We start from the raw sequence: 25,956 nt of genomic DNA, 5'->3' as shown, positions 1-25,956 counted from the left end.
TCAGGACATGTTATGAGATCTGTGATCAGAAACCATCAAACAGAAAAAAAGAAACCATCTGCCTGCACACTCATAGACTCATCTAGTAATTCTTTGAAGAACACGAAGTTCTCGGTTTAATCGTTATATCTTTAAATTTCTTTTGAACTTTTCGTATCGTGTGGCTCAATTAGAGAGATCATGCAACTCAGTCCTGCTGTTCATTTATCTGCAATAGTACATTAGGTTGTACTCCATGCTCATACAAATATGTAATCTCCCGTAATTCTTCCTGCTGCCCTTGAAGGGCTCTTTTAAAAGTGATTCTTTGTCCTCCATTCCCGCAGGTTACATTCTGAGAGACTCTCAATCATAGCGTCCAGTCCTACTCTTGCAGGGTCCCTCCCAGAAGGCTCTGCTACTTAAGGCTCTTGCTGAAGCTGATGACCTCGGCTTTTACTGTTTAGCCTCCACAGATTTCAACAACCATCCTCCATTTGGGCCACTGTGGAGATCAACCCAGAGGGCTAGTATTTTGAAAACCAAAGCCTATTGCTCTCGTCTGGGTAAGGTGATCCTAAACCTTCAGAAGATCAGATCTAGTTACTCTCTTTAGGGTAGGGGGTAGACTGGAAAAGGAAACATTATATTTGTTTATCTATGATGACTCCTTTGTGGAAATTAGATTCAGATTATTCCTCAGAAAATTAATCTACTTCGCTTGTTCATTTCATTGAATTCTCACAGAGGCAAGTTTTAATCTTTCTGTTTTACAGATTAGGAAAGTGAGATGGAGATAGGTGAAATAACTCAACCCAGTTTGCCCATCCAGTAAGCAGCTGAGCTAAGATGAGAAACAGAACATGAGAACAAAGTGCATATTCATTGTACTATTCTACCCAACTTTTTCCAGAGGAAGAGCTGGCCGTATCTTTTTAAAGTTTGTTTATTTCTTGATACAAATGTACTCTGTATTTTGAAACACTTAAAGCTTGTGAGTTGAATAGACTATGACCTCAAGTAAAGAGAAAAATAACGTCAGAACTATTAAGAACTCATTCTTAGGGAGAAACATGTACAAATAGACTATACAAGAGGTAGGGCAAAAATAGTTGTCTATTTTTACCACTAGGAGTAGGAGACAGATCAATAAGGAGCCACATTCATGACTCTTTGGATCTGAGACATTGCTGGTCAATTGCGATTGAAAGTCACATCATTTGTTGACAATATCCTTCAGTCTACAAGAAAGATTACATTGACAATGGCTGCTTTGGGGACAGAGTAAAATTAACTTCTAGGTTATCCCCGTCAAGGACCATTAAGTTCTGAACTATGAGGGACACTGTGAACAAGTCATATTTTAACCTCCCATGAGCATACGGCCGGCAGGTTTCGCCCCCTCTCCTCCCTTCAACAAATCTGACCTTCACTAAAATTTATGTGAAAATGAAAAGGGAAAAGAAAGCTGCGGCCCTGCCAAATTCTGACGATGTTACTCATTTTAATTACTGGTATTTGGAAATTAAATGGCCTAGGGCTTGTTCGGCAATTTGTTTCAGGAAAAAATGATTTAAGCAAGGCTTAGAGTCCCAGCATCTTTTTACAGCAGGTGTTGGACAAGGCTTTCATTTTTCTTTTTACAGAGTGTCCTTGTAAGCATAATAACAATTAGGAAGCAAGGCTTTCACATCGAAACCTCAGGCTCATCTGACGTTCTTCCTTTGGCTACTTCATTGCTTATAGTTTTCTTAGCCAGCTTTGCAAGTGCCTGTACTTGAAAATTTTCTTCAAATAACACATAACACATTGAAGACTTTTGTTTGTTTGTTTGTTTTCTGTTTTTTTTTTTTTTGGAAAGGTACAGATTTTAACGGATAATATGAAGAGTACTTTAAAGTTAATTCAACTGCTTTCCTGTCCGCACATTCCATTCTCTACCTCTGGGTTTATTTACAATGCCATCAATACAACAAATTAAGGCAGTTTAAAAGGAAAGAAGGGGCTGTGAATGAAATTTGATTTGAATACATGTTTCTATCCATCAAAATGGGCCGCCGGCTCATAGTTTCATGGGTAATAGCTCACATCTGAAATATACTTTCAAAACAGCTTTAAATTTTTTTTTATTATTTGATTGTGGTAAGAAATTTATCTGCTTAAATTTTTAAGTACAATACAGTATTGTTGACTAGGTATAATGTCGTGCAGCAGGTCTCTAGGGCTTATTCATCTTGCTTGACTGAAACTTTGCTTTATGTCTGTTAATTAGTAACTCCCCGTTGCCTCCTCCTTCAATCCCCTTGGCAACCACCACTCCACTCTGATGTTATGAATCTGACTACTTTAGATACTTCATGTAAGTGGAATCATACAGCATCTGTCTTTCTGTGAGTGGTTCATTTCACTTAACATAATGTCCTCAAGGTTCATCCATGTTGTCACATGTTGTGGAATATCATTCTGTTTAAAGGCTGAATAGTGTCCCATTGTGTGTATATACCACATTTTCTTCATTCATTCATCTGCCTAATGACATTTAGTGTGTTTCCACATCTTGACTATTGGGAATAGTGCTTTTGGAGGCAAAATCCCTCCAAACACAAATTGGTTTCAGGTTCTTTTTAGAATTTTAATAAACTTTTCTCATTCACTGTAAAAGAGTGCTCAATCAAACTTAAAATATTGGGCTTTGATATTTTCTTTGGTTTAAGGTTTGCTAATAAACAATTGGGTATTTCTGATGTTAAGCATGTAAATGAGCTAAAACAGCCTAATCTTTTAATACTACCAAGTTATTTACTCATAAATTTTCAAGGTAAGATGACAATAGTTTCCTTTAGTGCAGGCAGTTTATCAGGAATAGTGTAACTATTAGATATTAGGCTATAAGTCTTATATGCTCTACAGTTTTATATAAAATTATGATAGTGTAGCGGTGGCTGATAAAAACCAACCAGGAAAAATTATTAAAACAATATGGTATTCAATTATGTGGTAAAGAGATTAGCTGAATTAAATCAGATAGGAAAGAGATTCAGTGATATGAAAGAGAGCTTGTGTGTCTTGACTTTGATTTTTCTGACCACAGGCTGAAGTTATAATGCCAAGTCTTAGATACTTTAGTTGGATTTTTGCAGCTATAAAAACTGAAAAAATAATTAAGTCGAAACCATAGTAATATTACTTTATATTAAATTTAGGATATTTTTTGCCAGTTCAGTGATTTTTCTCTGCATGTTTTCTTAAGATGCTAACGCATTTGAAACAATCTGATGTATTGCAGAATCTGGCAGGTAAATCCATTTTAATTTGAAATGGTTAATTAACATTAGACTTGCAACTTTGGCTTGAAAGGTATAAGATAATCCAACTGAGTTTATAACAGTACTGTATTTGAATGTGTAGGTGATTCTGATTTACCACATTAATGTTTCTGCTCTATTAGATCCACAGGAGTTGCTTAAGTGAACAGGAAGATTTTGTTTGTTGGGTTTGTAGTACTGTCCTGGGAGGTTTTTGAAGAACTTGTGAGAACAAAATATATTAAATTTGTAAATGCAGATTAAAATTCTTAAGAGGATTTAATTAAGTATATTTGAGATTAATTGTTTAGGGAAGTTTAATCTGTTAAATGTGAGCTAATGAACATCAATCAAAGAATAAGTATAAATGATTATTTTAAATTTTAGATTAAAAGCTCTATTTCTCTTAGCAGTACAAAGAGATTTATAATTGAGCCTAGATGCTTGAGAAAATCTATGTTTTTAACTGTGAAACTTTACCAAATGTAGCAGCAAACATTTTTTTTATGGGACCAAAAAGCCCCCTCAGATGTTTAAAAAACTCAATAAAGTAAGATTCCCCGTTTGGTAAATATTGCTTTTTGTATTCATAATTATATTGCAAGTTTCATAAGGACATGCACAATGTCTAAACTTTTTTTTTTTTTTGCAATCTCCTTTTTTACTGCCCGGTACCTACAATCTCTGATGAGAACATAAGGTTCAGTGTATATGTTTGTTGAGACTGAAATTAGTCAAATGCTTAAATAACAATGATCACTTTTGTAGCATATAATGGAGAAAATCAGTTCAATTTGAGAGCTGTGTTTATTAAAAATCTGATTTGAAATGAAATTAAGGCCACGGAAATATTTCATGTAGGAGTCTTATAAGGGACATATACAATATGGCAAGGAACTCTGAAGGTGGCTCTCTCTCTTCACCATTCTGAAATTGTAGAGAACAAGAAATAAGATAAAATTAGAAAGAAGATGGGACACAGGGCAGAAAGAGACAACGATGGAAAAATTGAACTAAATACTCTCTGAAGTTCTTTCTAACTGTGATGTATCTTAGTACTAAGGAAGGAGATGGGACAACCTTGTGAAGTAGATGATGAGAAATCTGAGGCACTGAAAGGTTAAACAACCTGCCCAAGATCACCCAGATAGTAAGGTATAGAGCTGAGATTCAAACCCTAGAAGTCTATCCTTATCCATCTTGATATGTTATTGATAAGGGATTTATTGAGTAATTACTATGAAACATATGGCAGGTGGCAGTAAGTTCTCTGAAGAAAAACTAAAGCAGGCTAAGGTATAGAGAGTAATGAGGTGGGGGGAGCAAATTTAGATATGGTGGTCGTGGAAGACCTCTCAGAAGAGATGAGTGGAAATCTGAAAGAAGAAAAGGAGATTGCCATGTGCAGATCAGATGGAACACATCCAGGTAGATGGATCTGCCAGTGCAAGGTCCCTAAAGTGGGAGCAGGCAGAAGGTATTTCAGGAATTGCAAGAAGGCCAGTGTTGCTGAAAGTGAATAGTAAAAGATTTGGTCCCCGGCCACCTCTGAAATGAAGTCTCAGAGGTGGTCAGGTTCCAAATCACACTGCATCCATGGGCCACGAAAAAGACTATTTCAAAATAGTGATGGCATTTGTTGCATTACAATCATGCATTGCTTGACAACAATGGACACATGTTCTGAGAAATGCATCATTAGTTGATTTCAACATTGTGCAAACATCATAAACAAACATCATTACACAAACCTAGATGGTACAGTCTACCACACACCTAGGCTATATGGTATGGCCTATTGCTCCTAGGCTACACACCTGTATAGCATGTCACTGCATTGAATACTGTAGGCAATTTTAACAAAGTGCATGTGTGTATCTAAACATCTAAACACAGAAAAGATAGAGCAAACTTATGGTATTATAATTTTATGGGACCACTGTTGTATATGCAGTCCGTTGTTGAAGGAAACGTTACATGGCACATGATTTTAGTTTGTGACTGTGTAGTTTAAGGAAAGTGTATGACATTTATCAGTCAGTCTATAAATATCTGGAAAAGAATGCAACAGGAAACTACTTGGAGTCAATGCCATGTGAGGTTCTCAATAGTAGGCTGTTTCTATTCCTAAAAGCCATTTGTCACAATGGCTATAGGTCTAGATGGCAGGACCTGGCTGTTAAATGTCCCGCCCTCTGAGGGACAGTCCCTTACAATGAACTGTCCTTCCCCAAATTGCAAACCACTGCACACAATTGAGATTGAAACTACTGCACACATTTGAGATTTGTTTTAATGTATTAAGAAATACGGATTTTTGCAACCTAATGTATTTCTAGAAATGAAGATTTCCTGCCCAACATTTAAATAATTTTCTCGCAGTCCATTTTAAGCTGTCTCACCTCAGTAGCTTCAGTTGTCTATCTTATCAGTTAGAATTTGGAGTGTTTTTTTCTGGACCAGATTATAGGGATAATATTATTGGAAGCATTTGTTTGATCTGATTGAACTGAATGGCCATTTTTATGTGTGGATATATTATATAGTTCCATATAGAGAGGTAAATCCATTCCATTTGAGAAGGTCAAGCAAATATTGACAATGTGATTCTATCACAGGCAGTGTGTTTTCATAAAAAATGAAGGATTCCATCACACTCACAGTTAAATATGGGTGGACATTTGTTTTCCAACGGCTGGAGTTCTGCACTTTCTGCCTGACTGATAAGGAGTAAGAACAGATTGGCATGGCAGGTAAGAAATGGATGATTAGGCAAATTCTGTATAGGGTTTAATCTTCAACATCCTCCAGCATCTAGCTATTAACATAATTAGCCAACATGGCTCTTTCAGGTTTTACAACTCATAGGGCCATAATGGGTACCATTTTCACTTATTAACATGCAGAAGAATGAACACATTTTCTTGACCTTGATTTTCTTTTCTTTCACAAGTTGCCAATGGCAGACAAAGTAATTTATAGGAAGCCATTTTATGCCAAGGGAAGTAGAAAGGCTGGAATGCAGCTGAATATACTCTCGTTTGGTGGATGATCTCATATCTTTCGTTTAAGGTTTTAGATTTTAGAAGGCACTTTCATCTACACTGACTACTGTGCTTCTCATGGCAGCCCTGTAAGCGAGGCAGGACAAGTATCATTGCCACTAAATATTGTTGTGAAGAAGTGGTGTATAAGTGATGTAAAAGCAAGTTAAGTGATTTCCCATAGGTCACGTGGCTAGTGACAGTGGACTCAAAATACTTTTCTCTGATTGTCAACCCACTCCCTTCTGTGTTTTTTTTTTTAATTTATTTTTTATTTTTTGATGGAGTCTTGCTCTGTCGTCAGGCTGGAATGCAGTGGCGTGATTTCGGCTCACTGCAGCCTCTGCCTCCTGGGTTCAAGGGATTCTCCTGCCTCAGCCTCCTGAGTAGCTGTGACTACAGGCACGAGCCACCATGCCCAGCTAATTTTTGTATTTTTAGTACAGATGGGGTTTCACCATGTTGGCCAGGATGGTCTCGATCTCTTGACTTCGTGATCCGCCTGCCTTGGCCTCCCAAAGTGTTGGGATTACAGGCGTGAGCCACCGCACCCGGCCCCTCTATGTTTTTTATTCCATCATTAAACAAAAGAAAGCTGGGAATGGAAGCCCTATATTGTACTTTGTATTTGCAACCTGGATGAGATTTTATGCACCCAAGACTATAGATTAATAGTAGTTTACTTGCGTGAGTAAAAAATATTTAAGTAAACTTCTTTCTTACTCTTATTTGACCATTTAATACCATTAGCTCTGTCTTAAATAAAATTGAAAGTCCATTGGGACATATTTCAGAAAATACAAAGGACCCTTTAAAGTTTTGTGATCCAAAGAGATACAAAAATTAAAAGCCATAAAAGAATTAACGATTTCATATCAGTTGACAAATTGAACTAAAAGCCTGGTTATAGTTTGCAGAAGGTTTCTCTGGATGAAAAAGGGACTATAGTAAAGATGGCCTTATATTCAGTGCGAGTCAGTGAATTCATTAAACAACACAGCATCGAAACAAAGTTATGTTATTTTTCCCAACTGATGATGAGTGCGTCTTTTTCTTTTTTAACTTTTTCAGCTCATGAATTGTCATCCTTGTGGACCCATCATGTATAAATACATGATTTGACTAAAGCTATTAGTTATAGATACTTTGTTTCAAAATACCATGCTTAATTCCTTTAGTTAAGGGAATTGTATAAACGTGTCCATTGGAAATGAACATTAGTTTCTAAGTGTGAGACTCTTAATATGTAAAAAGCAAACAAAATTTAAGTTTTAAAGAAACATATGAAAAGAGTATACTGATGTATTTGAAGAATGAAGACACAGCAAAAAGGCAAGGACAGGTATAATTTTAAGAATGGGCAACTTACGATGATGTTTAATTTTTCTGAACATTAAAACATAGATTTTATTAGCCATAAAATCTCAGAAGAGGGCATTACCCAGGGAAATTATTGACCATGTGAAGTTAATGGACCTCTCCCTTGCCTTGGGCTATGAAACCTTTTAGCTAGTCATCCATCAATCTTGGAAATGCCTATGCCAGAGGCATTAATGTGTAAGAAAGTTGAGAAAAGAGTGATATAGGAATAAGAAAAGATACAAAAAGGATATAAACTTTACATCTGAGGAGTCATCACTAGGAATTTTTATAGAAATGGTCTCTCAAGCCAGTATGGAGTATATCTAATAGAAGACTCTCTCTGTATCTACATATGTATAATCTACTTTTTCTCTTTTCTCTCTTTCTCTCTCTCTTTCTCTCTCTCTCTATATATATACACATACACACACACACACACACACACACACACTATATCTCTCTCATAACTTTCTTCTTTTGTATCTTTGAGACCTATACAAATTCAGAAGAAAAATTACTGAAAGAGAAATACTTCTTAAAATCACGTTATCAAAGTGCAAATTAAATTACTGAGATTAAAATAGTCCTAAAAAATAGTCAGACATCTGGGTGGGAAGGGGTGCAGGGGAAAGGAAGAGAACTTGGGAGAGAAATTTGGCCCTTGGTAGAGAAGGAAGCGACAAGCTAGCGTGTCCACTCTAGCCAGTGTCATATTAGAGCATATTAGAGCAGTTTCCCCATCGCTATGTTGTTTAAACAGTATGACTTGACATTAGGATCTAAAGGGGCAAATCCTGCTTTGCTACTAAATTTTTCTAGCTTAAAATGATCTGTGATATTTTTCCTGTTTTATTAATGTATAATTGAAAAATAAAAATTGTATATATTCAAGGTACACAATGTGATGATTTGATAAACGTATTGGGAAATGATTACCACAATGAAATTAATCAACACATACATCAGTACACTTGGTTATCTGTCTCTTTCTCTCTGTGTGTGTGTGTGTGTGTAGTGAGAACACTTGAGATCTGTTCTTTCTGTAAGTTTCAAGTAAATAATAAACTATTGTCAACTACAATCACCATGCTGTACATTCAATCCACAGAATTTATTCATTTTATAGCTGGATATTTGATTCGTGCTTGTTTTTAATAAATGATTAAGTATGTCACTTTAAAGAACTGTTTTGGAGTCTTAAAATGCACAATATCAGGATTTTCAAATTATTTATTCAAATCAGGCAGAATATTCCAAGTGACATTCAAAATACTCCTTACTTTGTTATTTCCCATGATTTGCACAGAATGAAAAAATTAACCTAATACCAATTACTGTTTATATATTGCAAAACTAAAATAATGATTTATGACTAAAGTTCAACCATAGCCTTTGAAGAAATCTTTTTTATTTTCATTGAGAAAAGGCCAAAAAGGAAAGGGTTTATGTAAAGCCAAAATAACAATTAAGTAGGTAGCATTTGTTGTCACAGTGGGCTTATGACTGTGCCAAGGCATACTAAAGGCATATAAGGCATGACTCTTATCCTTGGGGAACTCACAATATGATTTGGAAAGACTGTTTAATATCCACAAAATAATGATGACAGTCTGTTAATATTGGAAATTGCATGATATGCTACAGAAATGGAAAGAAGAGGGAGATTAATGAAGACAGAGGAGATGAGGCTTCTGTTGCCCTAGAAAATGGGTGGAATTTGAGTCCTCTAAGGGAAGGAGAAAGGGCATTCCATTAAAGGGCTAGGATGAACAATAATATAAGCATGTTTTATTTATGGAGATGTTATGGGCAGCAGAATGACAAGTGCCAATTTTATGTGTAGAAAAGTAATGGGAAATAATGTTAGAAAGGTAACTATGGGCAATATGATTCAGCTGAGGGAGGACAAGACAGTGCTTAGAACGTAACAATCTGGAGTTATACCCAGGCTCTGCCAAATATAGGTTGTGATCTTTTGCAAGTCATCACCCACCCTAAGGCTCAGTTCTCCCATCTATAAGATTACATGATGGTTGAGGAGGATTAAATACAAACATGTGAACCTGTGAATGTTAGTATAATTGTTATGATTATGGAAAACTGGCATTGGAGTAGAAGTATTTAGATTCTATGTGGTAAGACATTTGTCAAGCAGGAAAGTGGCATAATTTCAGTAGTTTTTAAGAAAAACTACTCCCGTTAATGACAGTTAAGACAAACTGGCTGGATGGAGGCCAGACTCAGGAAAGTTAGCCATGAAACTACTCTAGAAGGCTCAAGTTGACATGTGAAATTATGAATTATGGTGATAGCAAAGGAATGGTGAGGAAAGGATGGATTATAATTCTGGAATATTCGTTATCATTTTGGATCTCCTCATTATGGATATTTTAATAGCCCATGAAATATACCTTGTGCAAAAACAACACTTAAAAATGAATGAATACGTTCCCTCTCTGGTGCTATAGATTGATGATAGTATTCTATTGATTAATTGTCAGTAATGATTCAAATGAAATAAATGTGTTTCATTGAACTTGTATATGTGAGATATAATGCTAGGCACTAATTTTCACAATATGCACGGAAGATATAATTTCTAATATCAGGGTAAGCAGTCAGCACTTACTTCATATCAAAACACACACACACACACACACACACACACACACACACTACAATAATATTGACAACTCCAAAATCTAGGGGTAAATAGGAAAGAGAAAATTCTCAAACAGAAAATATTTAATAGTACAATATTATATATGTGGTATCAACCATGAATAATTTTCATTTGTTTTGTTGAGTGTCAGGTAGCCGAAATCATTTTACTAACCATTAATGGTCAACCAGTACATTAATTACTGTCTAATGAAATTACAGAATGCAGTGATCACCTGCCTTTATGGAAATACAAAATTGTGAAGATTCTTCTAAACCGTCATCACCTCTCCACCATTTCCTCATCTATATCTCACTCTTCCCAGAACATCCTTCTCTTGTAACTCTCATACTTTAATGACCCATATTTTTACATGTCCCTTCCCCTCTCTTAAAATGCAGATTCTTTAAGAATGGGAGAGAATGCAGATTCTTTAAAAACAGGAGCCCTATCTTATTTGACTTTGAGTCCCCAATATCTAGCACAGTGTCTGAACCATAGCAGTCTGGATGTTTGTGAATGAATATTTCTAGTCATTCTGAAGTATGAATCAGTAAAATCCTGCATGCATTGGCGTATTCTCACTCGAAAGTATTTAAAAAGAGTTCTGTGCCATACGTGAAAAAGGAGAATCCTTTTTCTATCCCCCTCTACCTCCACGCAAAATTCATATGTTGAAGCCCTAAACCCTTATATTTGGAGATAGGGCCTTTAAAGAGATAATTAAATTAAAATTAAGGTGGGCCACAATCCAATGTAACTGGTATCATTATAAAAAGAAGAGATTAGGACACAGATACATGCAGAAATGTCAGATGAAGATACAGGAAGAAGGTGGCATCTACAAGCTAAGGAGACAGGCCACAGAAGAAACCAACCCTTGATCTTGGACGTCCATCCTCCAGAACTGTAAGAAAAGAATTTTCTGTCGTTTAAGCCACCAAGCCTGTGGAACTCTGTAGTGGCAGCCCCAATCAACTAATACAACCCTAAAAGAGTAAATTGGGATAAATTCTCTGATACTTAGAGTAAAGAAAATGAAGAATATTTCATGGGTATGAGTAATCTTCATTAAGCAGACCCAGAACCCTTGAATATAATATTTGCTTTGTGGGAAACAAAATTCTCAAACACAGAAAGTCACAGAGCCAGTTAGTGGTGGAACCAGAACTTGAACACAAGTCTTCTGATTTCAGATCTGATGAAGCTTTAAGACTCAAAACCAAAAAATGTACTATAATTATCCATTGCACTTTACTGCTAGTGACCTAAGTTGGGAGTGCTAAATAGAAACTAGAACATAAATATCGTCTAATGTGGCTAATTCTTCTTAAAGATCTAAAGGAGATTTCATTACTCCGTATAAAATGAGGTGTTTCTTTAAGCATTCTTCACAATTTTGTATTTCCATAAAGGCAGATATATATACTCTATACACTTCTCTTTTATAGTTTTTTACTAATTCTCAGAGGAATTGAAGGTTTCCTTGCTTAGCAAGGGTGAAGTGGAGAAAGAATTAGATTTTAAAGAACTTTGTAAGACATTTTATACTTGAGGAAGTAAGTTTTAAGATAATGTGTGGTCATTCCGGGTTTGCCTTTATCCCTCAACAATTCCCCACCATTGTAAGCCCTACTTTGTGTCCTAGGAGGTGGGATGGGAAAGCTGACTTCCATGGAATTCATCACACTGCCTCTCTGACTGTTTAGTTTCTCTTTGGGTTTGGCCAATGGATGGGAAGCTCCACCAAGAGATTACTGAGCACGAAGGAAGAGAGAGAGAGAGAGAGAGCTTGCATCACATTTCTGAGAGCAGTTATGTGACGTATGACAACCTGCCTATTAGACTTCCTCTCTTCTGTGGCTCCAGCTCTCATCTGGGTCTAATAGGTCTAGGGATGGTAACAGCTTCCTGGTGTTGCTGGTTCCTGAGTGCCCCAGTATCCCTTGCTGGCTCCTTCAGCCCTCCCCACATTCTGTAAAAAGTCATTTCATTTCATTCTCTTCACCATTCCAACTTAGCGTGCCTCCTGTTTGCTGCTGGAAGCTTCACTAATAGTAAATATGGCATATCATATCTCTATTACAGAAAGGGAATTATGGATGAAGGGTGGAGAGGAAACTCAAGAGGGAAAAAGTGGATAGACAGAGACAAGTTAGGACACTCTGGCAAGAGTCAAGTAAGTTGACAGTGGGAATGAAAAAGAAGGGTTGGAAAGGAAGATAAGGTCAGTGAATCAGGTGTTAGGAAAAAAGCAAAGCATAGAGTCAAGGATGATGCTCAGTTGTTTGTTATTCATAAATTTGAGTGATGTTATCCAGTTCAGTAGGAAGTATAGGAAGCATATGGGGTAGCAGAAATAATGAGTTCAATGAAAATATACTGACTCACCAGTGCCTATATTATATCCTGGTAGGAAGCAGGATATATATGTATGAAAGTGAATACAAAGATTATAATTACATATATTAGAGTTATAGAAAGAGGTTTAGGCCAGACAGAAAAATTAGTGAGTGAAGTAGCATACAGGTGGTAGTTGAAGCCAGGCTAAAAAGAAAATAACCTAGAAACAACACGTACAATTAAAAAAAGAAATGGCCAAGAGTCCTTGGGTCAATATTCACAGTTCAGTGAGGGAAAGAAAAACCAGCAAAAGAACATTAAGAATTATTTGGTAGTGAAAGATGCTACAGGTAAGTTTACCAATGAAGGATTGTGGGTCACTGGTTACCTTAGCCAAAGCAGATTGTCTAAGTGAATGGGGCAAAACTTTGAACAAAATTACTTCAAGAAAAACTAGAAATTTCTTAAGAAATCTAGTATGGAGAGGAGACAGATATGAGGCATATTGATATTTTAAAGGCTGAATCTGAGCAATGCTACATAGGCAGAATATTCTTTTTCTATCCAATTGAAAGAAAATAGATAAAAGGAAACCTTCAATTCCTCTGAAAATTAGTAATTAAATTATTATAGTAAAAATTATAAGAGAGAAGGGTCTAGAGTATAAACATGTCATAATTTATTTTAAGTAAAGTTGTGTGTTTTTTTAATAACAAGAATTCCTAACTTGATATGGTTTTCCTTTTTCAGTCATTTTGAACATTTTATTTCATTTTTAGTTGCAACTCATTTTACCAATTCTTACTTTTTCCAGACTAATTTAATCACATCCCACTTATATAATTTATAATTCCTACTATTGTCTTTAAGTTGCATTTTTAAAATGAATTCCCTACTCTATCCAACCTGAAAGCAGTTCGGACGCAAGCGTAGACACAGAACAACAGTAACAAAAGAGCAACATTTCTATCATATCAGTTTTCCCTTTTGCCACAAATGAATGTAAATGTAGGAGTGTGGATAAAACTGTCACTTTTCTGATAAGAGTTATCCTACTTGTGAGAGAACACCAAAGAAGCCACATTAAAATAGGCGTGAGTTCAAAATTTATCACATTAAACGGAAAACACTGTAGGCTGATGCCTTGACTGGATCATTTATAAAGAGTGTGACTGAGTGGGAGAGAGAGAAATCCTGTCATACTTGCCTCCTGTATTACCCATTGCCATTCTGTCAAGTCAAATCTAATATAAATGAATCACATTAATCAGAAAATGTGAATTTTTACATGACAAGCTAAAGGGGCATGCCATTTCCAATTAGATTAGTGATCTAAAATTAGCTACTGACACAAGCAAGTATACATGGTCAATTTGCCTGCCTGAAACCGAAAATTAAATAAGACATGTTGGATAATAGATAGCCCTAGAGGGGACATGGCAGCTGTAATTCACTCAAGTTGTTCAGTTGATGTCACAAGCCACTAAAGAATATTCAATCTTGTGCACATTTTGAGATGGTTGAATTTAACTCAAGACAAAACTTGAATCAATTGTTCATCGATTTGGTCTGTGACTACTGGGGGTGAGTTACAGAGAGGACATTCATTGTTGTTTCAACAGAGAAGTAAATTGAGATAGCAAAGGAGAATGGCTCATTGCAAGACCAATATCTCATTATAGTTATGTATCAGAACTCTTGAAATGAAGGAACATGTTTTTATACAAAGCCACTTAAGCTTTTGGTACCTTACTTTCTTCAACTTTACATTGTGAGTACTATACCCACCTCACCCTTGTCACAGGTCATTGCCAGTTTTGGTCAAAATAATGTACGTAAACTGGCTTTGAAGAATTAAAAGTGTCTTTCATGTTATTAGTATTGTTATTGTTACTTCAAAACATGACTCTGAGTCATTTTTGTGAAACTTACTTTGTAAATTGTGTGTGTTTGCATCTTGTGTACATCTAGTGGAGGCAAGCATGTACCATCAAAAAAGTCACATACTGGCCGGGCATGGTGGTTCACGCCTGTAATCCCAGCACTTTGGGAGGCCGAGGCAGGTGGATCACCTGAGGTCAGAATTTCGAGACCAGCCTGGTCAACGTGGTGAAACCCCGTCTCTACTAAAAATACAAAAATTAGCCAGGCAAGGCGGCAGGCACCTGTAATCCCAGCTATTTGGGAGGCTGAGGCAGGAGAATTGCTTGAGCCCCGGAGGTGGAGGTTAGAGTGAGCCGAGATCACGCCATTGCACTCCAGCCTGGGTGACCAGAGTGAAACTCCTCCTAAAAAAAAAAAAAAAAGTCACATACCAGAGTGCACTTGCTTTAATGTCAATAATGATGAATTACCAAATTAAGGTTCTACGTCATGATCTCAGGCACTAGAAGTAAAAAGAGAAAGGCAGGAAGTTCTGGTTCATTTTTATAATGGCAGAATAAGCTTTTAATTAAGAGGAATGAATAATTATAGAAGATAATGCAAGTTTTTCACAAATTATTTTTAGGTGGTAAACATACTCTCATGTTCTCTCTGACACGTATACATACAAATAGCAGATTTGTTATAAAGTGAATGTATTTCAAGTTGATTTTTTTCCCAATTAATTCTATGTTTTTGAGAGAAACGTACTGGATCACAAATGTTATAAAACACATTAAGAATGCTGAAGATTAGAAAATGGCAACAAATTTGAATTATTACTTCACAAAAGGAGCTATCCAAGTGGGCAAAAAGCATATCCAAAAATTATCAATACTATTACTCCTTAAAGAAGCGCATCTTAAAATCTTGAAGAGATACTGTTAAATACCTACCTAAAATTGAAGACACTGAGAATACTCAGTATCGGCAAGGACGAGGGACTATTGGAACTCTCATCCATTGCTGCCAGAAGTCTAAATTCATACAACCACTTTGGAAAAACATCTAGCAATATCTATTAAGGCTAAGCATAATGCTGATTCTATGGCCTAGCAATTCCACTCTTACATTTATACCCAAGAAAATGAGTGTGAGGGTCAGATATGAGAATATTCTTAGCAGTTTAATTCATGCTAGCCTTAAATTAGAAACAACTCAAATGTCCATCAACAATAAAATGAATGAATACATTGTGGTATATTCATTCAGTAGAATACTACTCTATAATAAGAAATAATGAGCTACTACTATGCTCAACAATGTGGATTACTGTCACAGACATAATGAAGAGCCAAGAAAGCAAGACACAAAAGAGTAGGTGTTTTATGATTCTATTTGTATGAGGTTCAATAATGGGCAAAAATAGTGGTTACCTCTGGAAGTATGGCACAAGTGGCAAGAGCAAACAGGGAGCCCTCTGTGATGTTGGAAATATACTACATATACTATGTCTTGAACTGAGTGGTGGTTATTCTGATGTGTGTGTGTGTGTGTGTGTGTGTGTGTTGATAGAGTTGTAAATTTAAGATTTGTGCACTGTGCACTTTACTGTATATATCTTATACCACGAGATAAATGTTTAAAAGAATGAACAAATCTTTAAAATCACATATTTAAAGAAAAAAGAAAATGGAAATTATGAGAAGTGTAAAATATTAACAAATCAATTTCCAGCAATATCATTGGTCCATACTTTAAAATGTCAAAGCAATACTCAAAAAGATAAGGCAGTATAGTTTTTAAAACTCTGCCACTATGACTGTTCAATCTTGACACATATTTTTCCACAAAGAGCTTCATCAATTCAAATAGGCTTTCCAATTGCTTTTGATGTCCTTGAAACATTTCAGTTCCCATTCAGCATCATTTAAAAAATGGCTTCATACACATTTTGTTAATGAGTATACTGGTCTCTCTCAAACATATTTTTATCTGTGCATGCATTCAGTTATGTAAACATGTGAAACTATTTGCAGGATTGTTGAATGACAAAAGAGAGCTGTAAACAGATCTAGGAGGTAAAGACCGATCCTTGTATATTGGAGGTTTGAGGCAATTAGGACATAGAATTATCTGAAAACAAATTAATGCCAAATGCTGAATAAGGATGATTAATTTCTAGTGGTGCTTATTGTTTGCCTCCACATATACTGTTCCATTAACTGATGACTTGAAAAACCAAAATAATGCATACTGAGTTTTCCAAAGTATAGGCCATTTCTTGAGTTCTCTAATAAAGTATGTTGTCAAGAGATTAACCCTCTGGCTGTGATAGCTCTGGGGATCAAATGTCAGGACAAAATAAAGGTAAGAGTCTTTCTAAATACTAAATGTTTACGGGCAGAGTTTCTTATTATACTCAGGCCATGAATTCATTATGTTTAGAATTATGTTGATGGACTTCTCCTAAGGGCAGATTTCCTGTACTTCACATAACTCTTATTCTTTCTCATGATGGACACATAAAGGAACCCTTGCCCAGGCTCTAAACCTTTCAAAATTTGGTTGCACACATAAAATTTGAAGTCTAGGGATGTATACCTTGAAAGTGTCATAGGCTTTTCCCATTGTGGACAACTTGTGTTTGAGATGCCTGGAATAAGGAGGGATTAGATATAAAAAATCAGTGGTTAAACTGAATTAGGAAGAGAGAGAAAGAAAACAAAGAAGAAGGCAATGACGTTCCTTCTAGTGATATGCCATTTGTATAAATTTAAGGGGTACAAGTTCAGTTTTGTTATGTGGATACAATTGTGTAGTGGTGAAGTATGGGCTATTAGTGTATCCATCATCCAGATAATGTATATTGTACCTGTTAAGTAATTTCTCATTTCTCATCCCCCTCCCACCCCACTGAATCTCCAATGTCTATTATTCCAGATTCTTTGTCCATATGTACACATTTTTATACTCACCTACTGTGCCAATGACTTTCCCAAAATGCCAAGAAGTGGCTAAGACATATCTTACCTTATTATCAGATTAAGAATGTGAAACACAACGAAAATAAGTGTTCAACCAAAGTTAACACATAAACTGAGTCCTTGAAAGTCCTGAGTGCTTTACCTCTAAGTACTGATTATCCATTCCTCTGGGAAGCTCTACATGTGGTTGTAGGTAGAATTAAGATTTTTAAATGTATTTTAAATAACAATGCATTCCCATCTTTCAAAACTTAAATGATTTAAATGGTCTACAGTGAAATTCTCTCTTCTATCTTTGTCCCTCGGCTACCTTGATCACCTCCCCAGAGGAAATCAGTGTTACCAGTTTCTTGGGAATCCTTCTGAAGATATTCAGTGCTTATGAGAGACAATACACACACACACATACATACAGAAAACTTTTCAACTTTTACACAAATGGTAGCTTGCCATACATATTACTCTGTAACCTGCTTGTTTGACTTTGTATGAGTATATCATGGACATCATCCCATATCAGCAGCAGATAAAGGTTGTATATGTTCTATTTCTATGTCACCATTGTCATCTATTTTTCCACTTTCAGGAAAACTGCATGGCGAATTGAAAGCATATAGAATCTGGGTATACACAAATTATGGCTCATTAACTACTGACTGGCTTTGAGATGTGGGCAAGATGCCTAATTCTCTGAACCTCAGATTCTTCACTCAATGATGCTGGTAATGTCTTCCTCACAAGACTTTTGTGGCAATCATAAGAGCTAGGGATTGAGAGTCAGGCAGCCTGGCTAACTGCTTGCCATTTAGATGATATTGGGGGCAGTTATTTGATCTCTCTGAGCCTTAGTTTATTTTATTCAGTCAGTGTTTTTATTGATAACTACAATCAGAAAAGTTCACCAATCATAAGAATACTGTTTGAATTATCAAAAAGGAAACACACACACACATAATCACCATAAAGATTAAGGAATCGAACATTGCCAGCAACCCAGAAGCCCCCATTCTGTGCCCCTTCCTAGTCACTATTCCTTCTCCAAAGGTAATATGACCCTAACTTCTAGTATCATAATACAATTCTGCATGTTTTTGAATTTTATATAAATGGAATTAACAGGTATGTATTTTTTGTTATCTGGCTTCTTTTGCTTAACATTTGGTTTGTGAGATTCATCCATATTGTTGAAATAGCAGTAGTTCCTCATTGTCATTGCTGTGAGTTATTCTGTTGTAAGAGTTTGTCACACTTTATATATTCATTTCATTTAATAAACAAACGTTGTTGTACATATAGCTTGGTTCCAGTTTTTGTCATTTAATAATGATGCGCTAAAAGTTCTAGGACATGTATGTAATTCTCTTGGGTTTATACCTAGGAGTGAAGTTGCTGGGCCGCCGGGTAAGCTTATGTTCGGAATATTCAGTAATTGGCAGTAAGTATTATAGTTTGTTCAAAAGCTCCATTTCAGTCAAATTTATATTTGCAAGCGCCAGAAGCCAACCCTGGCTGATTTAAGAAAAAATGAATGTATTGAAAGATCATTAAGTAAGTCTTAGGATCACTGGCAGGATTTGAAAATAGGCTCAGAAAGAAGTGAAAAGAAAGGAAGGCTGCATGGGCTGAAACTGAAGCATCACCACCCTGCATCACTAGTATCAGGACAACAATACAGTCATGCTCTGTACTACACCCAAGAGTCTGTGTAGCCAACATTGAGCTCTTGCCTATGGGACTCATAACATTGCATCCCACTGGCTATTACTGCCAGAAAGAAATGCCTCTGTCTCAGCATGGCTTCTTTGTCCCCTTGGCTTCTGATTCAAAGTCTGGTGTCTGCACAGCTGATAGGCCAGGCCTAGGTCACACGTGCAGGGCAGAGCAGCAAAGAAGCATTTTCCAAACAGAGGAATAAGGTTAAGGTTGGTTCCCCCACCCCCCTTTTTTTTCCCCCCTAAGAGACAGGATTGTGCTCTGTCACTCAGGCTGGAGTGTAATGGTACCATCACAGCTCACTGCAACCTTGAACTCCTGGGCTCAAGCGTTCCTCCTGCCTGAACCTCCTGAGTAGCTGGGACTACAGGCATGTGGCACCATGCCTGGCCTAAGTTAAATATGTGAAAAAAGACGGATATCGATCTTTTTCCGTTAAGAAATAAAACAAGTTAAATTCAAACAATAACCTAAATTCTTCTCTTCAAAAATTACTTTTTGTCTTGATTATATGTTAAATAAATATAGCATGAAATATTAATTCTGAACACAAATTTGAGGTTTCTAAAACAATTTTGGAAGATTTTGATAGCTATGAATAAGTAGAATATACCAGAGTTTTTTTTTTAATGAAGAAAAGAGCTGTGGTCCTTCAAGTTTTATTATAGTTTTGAATATGTGTGTACTTGACTTTTCTCACCATATTGTTGGGGCAGATACTGCCTGAGAGTAACCCAGTTCCCACCCTGTACCCACTTGCTGGAAATTAGGGCATCCAAAGCCATTTATTTGCAACTATGTAATCTTTGGTTAACTTCTGAACAATAAACCTGTTCTATTTTCTCTGACATCTTTACCCTCTTATCATTCTATGTTTTCTTCTCCTGGTTCCTCTAGCTACTGACCCTGTTCAACTGCGGATCCTACTCGAAACTTCATTTCATAGTTAACGAACTCCTGTCCATCTTAAGATTATGGAGAAAAGCTCCCCTTCTTCTTGCCTTAACTATAACTAGCTCCTTAACCCCCTGAATCCAAAAGGTGAGCTGGCATTTTAATTCATTATCAATGTTGCTTCCAGACATTATTTTCCCATCTTCTTGTAAAATCTCATGCTTAGAGATTCGCTACAACTGGTATTACACCCCCGATCCCTTCTAATCACGGCCAGTCTGCCTGCCACCTGGTTATCTATTCCCTCATCAAAATGCTCAATTCTCAATCTTCCTCTCTTGCCATAATTCCAGGAGATTTTAATATTCCTAGAGAGATCTTACTCAACTGAATGGCCTTGCAATTCCTTTAGCTCCCTACACACAAGCCCGTACCCTGAATCTTGTCATTGCTTAAAAAAGGACTCCACATCAGCTTCCCACTTTCTGACCACAGCTTCTTATCCTTTATCTTTTTCACCACTTTATTCTTACCTAGAAGTTTCACGCTGATAGAGATATTTTAAAATATTTACATGCAATGGTTGTATATTTGGTTGAGCTTTCAGTGTACTCTTCCGGTCATTTTACCTGGTCAGGTAAAATTTACCTCAAGTCCCTTCTTCTCCAAACAACTGCTGATTTTATTCTCAACAGATGACCCTGTCTTTACATCAGTGGAAATCTTGAGGTCATCAGAAAGGTCTCTCTCAATTTCTCTGTAACCATATCTATACTCACTGATTTTCAGTTACTTTTGTTTGTTTTAGAAGTTTGTAATGTTTCTTACCAGTTCAAGGCCAACTCACACCTGTGGCCCAACTCAAACTCCCTCTGTAACTGCCCTGTTCTTGCTCTGTCAGTCACCTCTTCCTCATCCTCTTTATTGGACCTTCCCCTCTGTCTATAGACACTTAAGGAACTTTTTGGTTTAAAAGGCCTTAGACTTGTAGCCCATTCAACTCCTGTCCAGTTTCTCTCTGTTCATTCACTTTCGGATCTTTTGAAAGCACAACAAAACTGGCTTTCTTGGGTTTTCCATCTCAATTTTACTCCATGAACTCTGAAACCCGCCTTTCTCATTCCACTCCTGAAACTACTTTCCCTAAGATACATAATGACCTCGTTGCCAAATCTAATATACATTTTCCGGTCTTATGCCACCAAACTTCTCTCTGTTTTTGACACTGTTAATTGCTTTTTCCCTTTAAAATATAATGTCTTTTTCATGAGTATAAAAATAGGTCAGGTGCACTGACTCATGCCTGTAATCCCAGCACTTCGGGAAGCCAAGGTGGGAGGATCACTTGAGATTGGGAGTTTGAGACAGCCTGGCAACATAGCAAGACCCCATCTCTAGAAATATTAGAAAAATTAGCTGGGCTTGGTGGTGTATGCCTGTAGTCCCAGCTACTAGGGATGCTGAGGTTCACTTGAGCCCATTGAGCCCAGGAGGTCAAGGCTGCAGTGATCCGTGATTGTACCTCTGCATATGATCCTGTCTCAAAGAAAAAAAAAAGCAGTATTTGGTCATTACAGAATATTTGGAAAATGTAGGGAAGTACAAAGAAGAAAAACCATATTTGTAACAGCACTAATTGGTGATAACCTCTGTTAACGTTTTGAAGTATATACATGATATCAACCTAAAATAATGGTAGAGAGGCAGGCTCTCCAAGAAAATAAAAGAGTTTATTTGGAAATATACAGGGAATTGCAATCTGGGATATGCATGCGATGATGGATCATAAGCATATCCAGAGAGGCAAAAGAATAAAAGGGTTTTTACAGGTAAAATGAAGAGGGTTACATAAGTTGTTTTGAAATGACTATCCGTAGTTTCAATAACAAGGGTGGCATCAATCCAAGCAAGGTTGAACAGATAGTTGCTGGTAGGTATAATTTTAGAAGTATTTTTTTGTGTAAGGTTGTGGTGGCCTTTGTGCAATGTTGTGGTTTTTGTAGTCTTTTGTGATAGTTCATGTTATTAGGCAAATATCTGTGAGGACACTCCCCCCAGTCTCGCAGAAATTCATGGCCTCCTGAATCCATTTTGTGAAGATTTGGAAATAAGTAACTCTAATTTCATTCTGATGACTTTCACAATATTTATCAATACATAAAAAGATAGATATAGATATATGTAGACACGGTTCTGTAAGGTAGGTTTTACCTACTTTTTAACATAATTTTGTAAATATCTTCCCATATCCTTAAATATTTTTAAGATGCTGATTACTGCTTCACAACATTCTGTAGCTGAATTATTGTTAAGTTAGCCATTTCCCCACTATTGGATATTTGACTCGTTTTAAAATCTTCCCTATTATAAATAAAGGTGCTATACGCATCCTTGTACATAAATCCTTGACAATTTTCTTGGGATTATTTCTTTAGAATAAATTATTGCAAGAGAATTATTGGGTCCAAGGGTGTAAATCTTTTCTAGTTGTTTTCACACAATGCCAAATCGACTCCCAGGAAGGTTGTGGTGATTCATCATCTCACTTGTGATGAATATGAGTGCCTGTTTTCCCTTTTTGTCTTGAAACTTTCTACTCTATTCCCATTATAATGTCATCGAATACATTTCCATGATAATACCCCTCTCTAGTTTTCCTTGTATTTCTCCTTGTTTTTTATCTCTTTTGGGGAGTTTATATTTCTATAACTGTCCCTTAAGGTTGAAACTCCCTATAGTTATATCCTTAGTCCACTGCCTTTCTCACTCTGTTATTCCCGACTTCAATAGTTTCAACTATCTCCACTATACTAAAAAATTCCTGAATAAACAACACCAGACTTGATCTTGCTCCTGAATTTTAGACTCATGTATAGAACCATCTGTAGAGCATCTCTTTTCTGTTATCCTACAAATAACTGACAACTAAACCTGTCAAAAAGATGAGTTGCTAGTACAGCCAGCCAAGGAATCACCCAAACTTAAAACCTGGGAGGCATATTTGCCTTTTCTGTCTTGGTCAATTCCACCACTACAGCCCCGCCTCCCTTCACAGGGAGAGACTTTCGGTTGCCACCTACCTGAGTAGAGAATATATTAAGGAGTAGTATTCTCAAATTTCTCATTCTTTTTCTTGTTTGAGAGAGAAACATTTGGTGGATTTTTTTGTTGGTCGAAGTTCATAGGGCTTCATTGTGATGTTGGTGAGCTCTAGGCACATTTGCCTTTGTGGGCCACTTCCTCCATAAAAAAATGAAAAGTTATATTTTATGACTGCATTGGTATAAATATTAATATAATCCAGGCTAGATTCATTATTATATATTTAGTTTTATTATTATTTCCTTTTTCCTTCTCATTTTAAGAGAAATTAAAACATTGGTGTAGGTTCTTAGGAAATACCCTGGGCCCTAGGCACTGTGCCTATTGTGACTAGTGGATAAATCAGTCTTATTCAAAACACGTGGTAAAGACTCTCAGAAGTCTTGCAAAAAGAACGTCTGTTTACTTTTGTTTTCCTTAGCATTTTCAAAGTTTTTCTTATAGGGCCCTATTATCACCTCAAAGCACACTGGTATTCTATAGAACACAGTTTAGAATTCACATTCTCCACTCTCAAACTGCAATGATAATCACTTTGCAGAAAGGTAAATAGTAATACAAAATCAAGTTACTTAGAATAGGCTGTGGTTGAGATCTCTGAATTAGCTGTAAAATACTCATAAAAGCCTCTTGAAGATGTTTTATAGAGTAGGCAAACACACTACATTCTCACATATAGTTCATATTAACATAGGGAGTATATGATGATTATATTTTATTAACACATCTTTCTAGTACATGGGAATGGCAATATACCATTAACTCACTCTTTTGCTTAAGCTAATCAAATAAAATTAGATGTCTATAAAACTAGATTCCTAACTCATTTTCAGAAGATGGCTAATAGAAATTTCATGAATTAGAAATGATAGTATTCATTGCATATAATGACTACTTTAAAAAGTGACCCCATTCTCTATGTTTTTATGATTCTTTGCACATATTGATATGAAACGATCAGCAAGTATCTGAAATGCCTTTAGTAACTAACTGTCAATATGCCTTTTAAGAAGAAGGATTTGTTATGAGTATCAACAGAAAAACTTGGGGCATTATCTGAGGTCTGAAATAAGAGCCATGCCTGCAGATTCGGAGAAACATCTCTTTTTCTAAGGGTATAAGTTAGTTGATAAAGAAACAGATGCCACCTCAGAGCTACACACATCCTCTATATATTTGACTTAAGAAGTAGTTAGGTTCAACAACATTCATTGGTTGCCTTCTTTGTGCTAGGTACTAGGCATAAATGGATACGGCCCCTGTGGGTTAAGAGCTTAATTCTAATATGTAAAACAGCACATTTTTATATCAGTGATGGGAAGTATGTATAGGGTGTATGGAAGCATATGGAGGCAGCAAAGGGAGATGTTGGGTAGGCACCTAATCCTGCCTGTGTGAAAAGGAAAGTGAGAAAGAAGGTGGGGTCATGGATGTGCTTATTAAATGAGAGCGAGGAGAGGAGCAAAGGACAAAAAACAATTCCTAAAGGAAGATGTGCTTGAAAAATGGGATATACTCTGTTTTGCCTTCCTGTATAAATACAAAGTAAATAGAATAACTTGGAGCATGCAGATAGCAAGGATTCATGTTCTATTGAACAAATAATTTGAAATTGTGGAATGAGAGATATGAAGAGCTGTTATGTGTGAGTTGATTTGCTTGTCTGTACAGCAAGAAAATCTTTTCAATATTTGGTGTGAAGTCCAAAGATTAGTTATAAATTTACAATAATCAAATCCCTTTCTGATCTATACTTTTGTAGAGCTCCTGTAGTATACTGCCAGGTGATGATTCAGGATATGATGGGCTTATGCCACAGTGACAAACAGACAAACAAAAATCTCAGTGGCTCAGTACAAGATTTACGTTTCGCTCACAAAGTCTAATGTGAAGATAGAAACTTTCCAACATAAATGCTCTCCATGAGATGACAGAGATGCAGGTTATTTTGATCTTCCATCTCCATAAACTCAACATGAGGCTTCCTCTAAAATTGCTGTGGCAAAGGAAGAGAACCTTGGGAGGTCAAACATCGGTTATCAAATACTTTGGTCTAGAAGTGACACCTAGTATTTTTTCCCACAGTCCATTGACCAGAACTAATTATGTGGTCTTATTAAGGTATAACACTCCCCTATATCTGGATGGAGAGCAAAACTGGGTATAGGGGAACACAGACATCTTTACCACACCAATCTTTAGAAAGTAATGTCTTTTTTTTTTTTTTTTGAGACAGAGTCTCACTGTGTCTGGAATGCAGTAGCATGATCTCGGCTCACTGCAACCTCTGCCTGCCGGGTTCAAGCGATTCTCCTGCCTCAGCCTCCCGAGCAGCTGAGATTACAGGCGCCCACCACCACGTCTGGCTAATTTTTTGTATTTTTAGCAGAGACAGGGTTTTGCCATGCTGGCCAGGCTGGTCTCAAACTCCTGACCTCAAGTGATCCACCCACCTCGGCCTCCCACAGTGTTGGGATTACAGGCATGAGCCACTGCGCCAGGCTGAAAGTAATGTCTTTTTGCCTACTCAAAGGCTGAACTCTCTGAATCAATAAAAGCTGATTGTTACTCTTTTCAAAAAATTAAAACAATAGAGTCAGATTGTTAACATTTTCTATTTGAATTTTGAAGTAGTTAGTTAACTGCTTATGTATAGTTTTAAGCTTAAAATTAATGTCAGCATTTAGAAATTAACAACTTTT

Source organism: Pan troglodytes, chromosome X (assembly GCF_028858775.2).
Source record: "Pan troglodytes isolate AG18354 chromosome X, NHGRI_mPanTro3-v2.0_pri, whole genome shotgun sequence".
NCBI classification, from domain to species: Eukaryota; Metazoa; Chordata; class Mammalia; order Primates; family Hominidae; genus Pan; species Pan troglodytes.
This window is presented reverse-complemented; position numbering follows the sequence as displayed.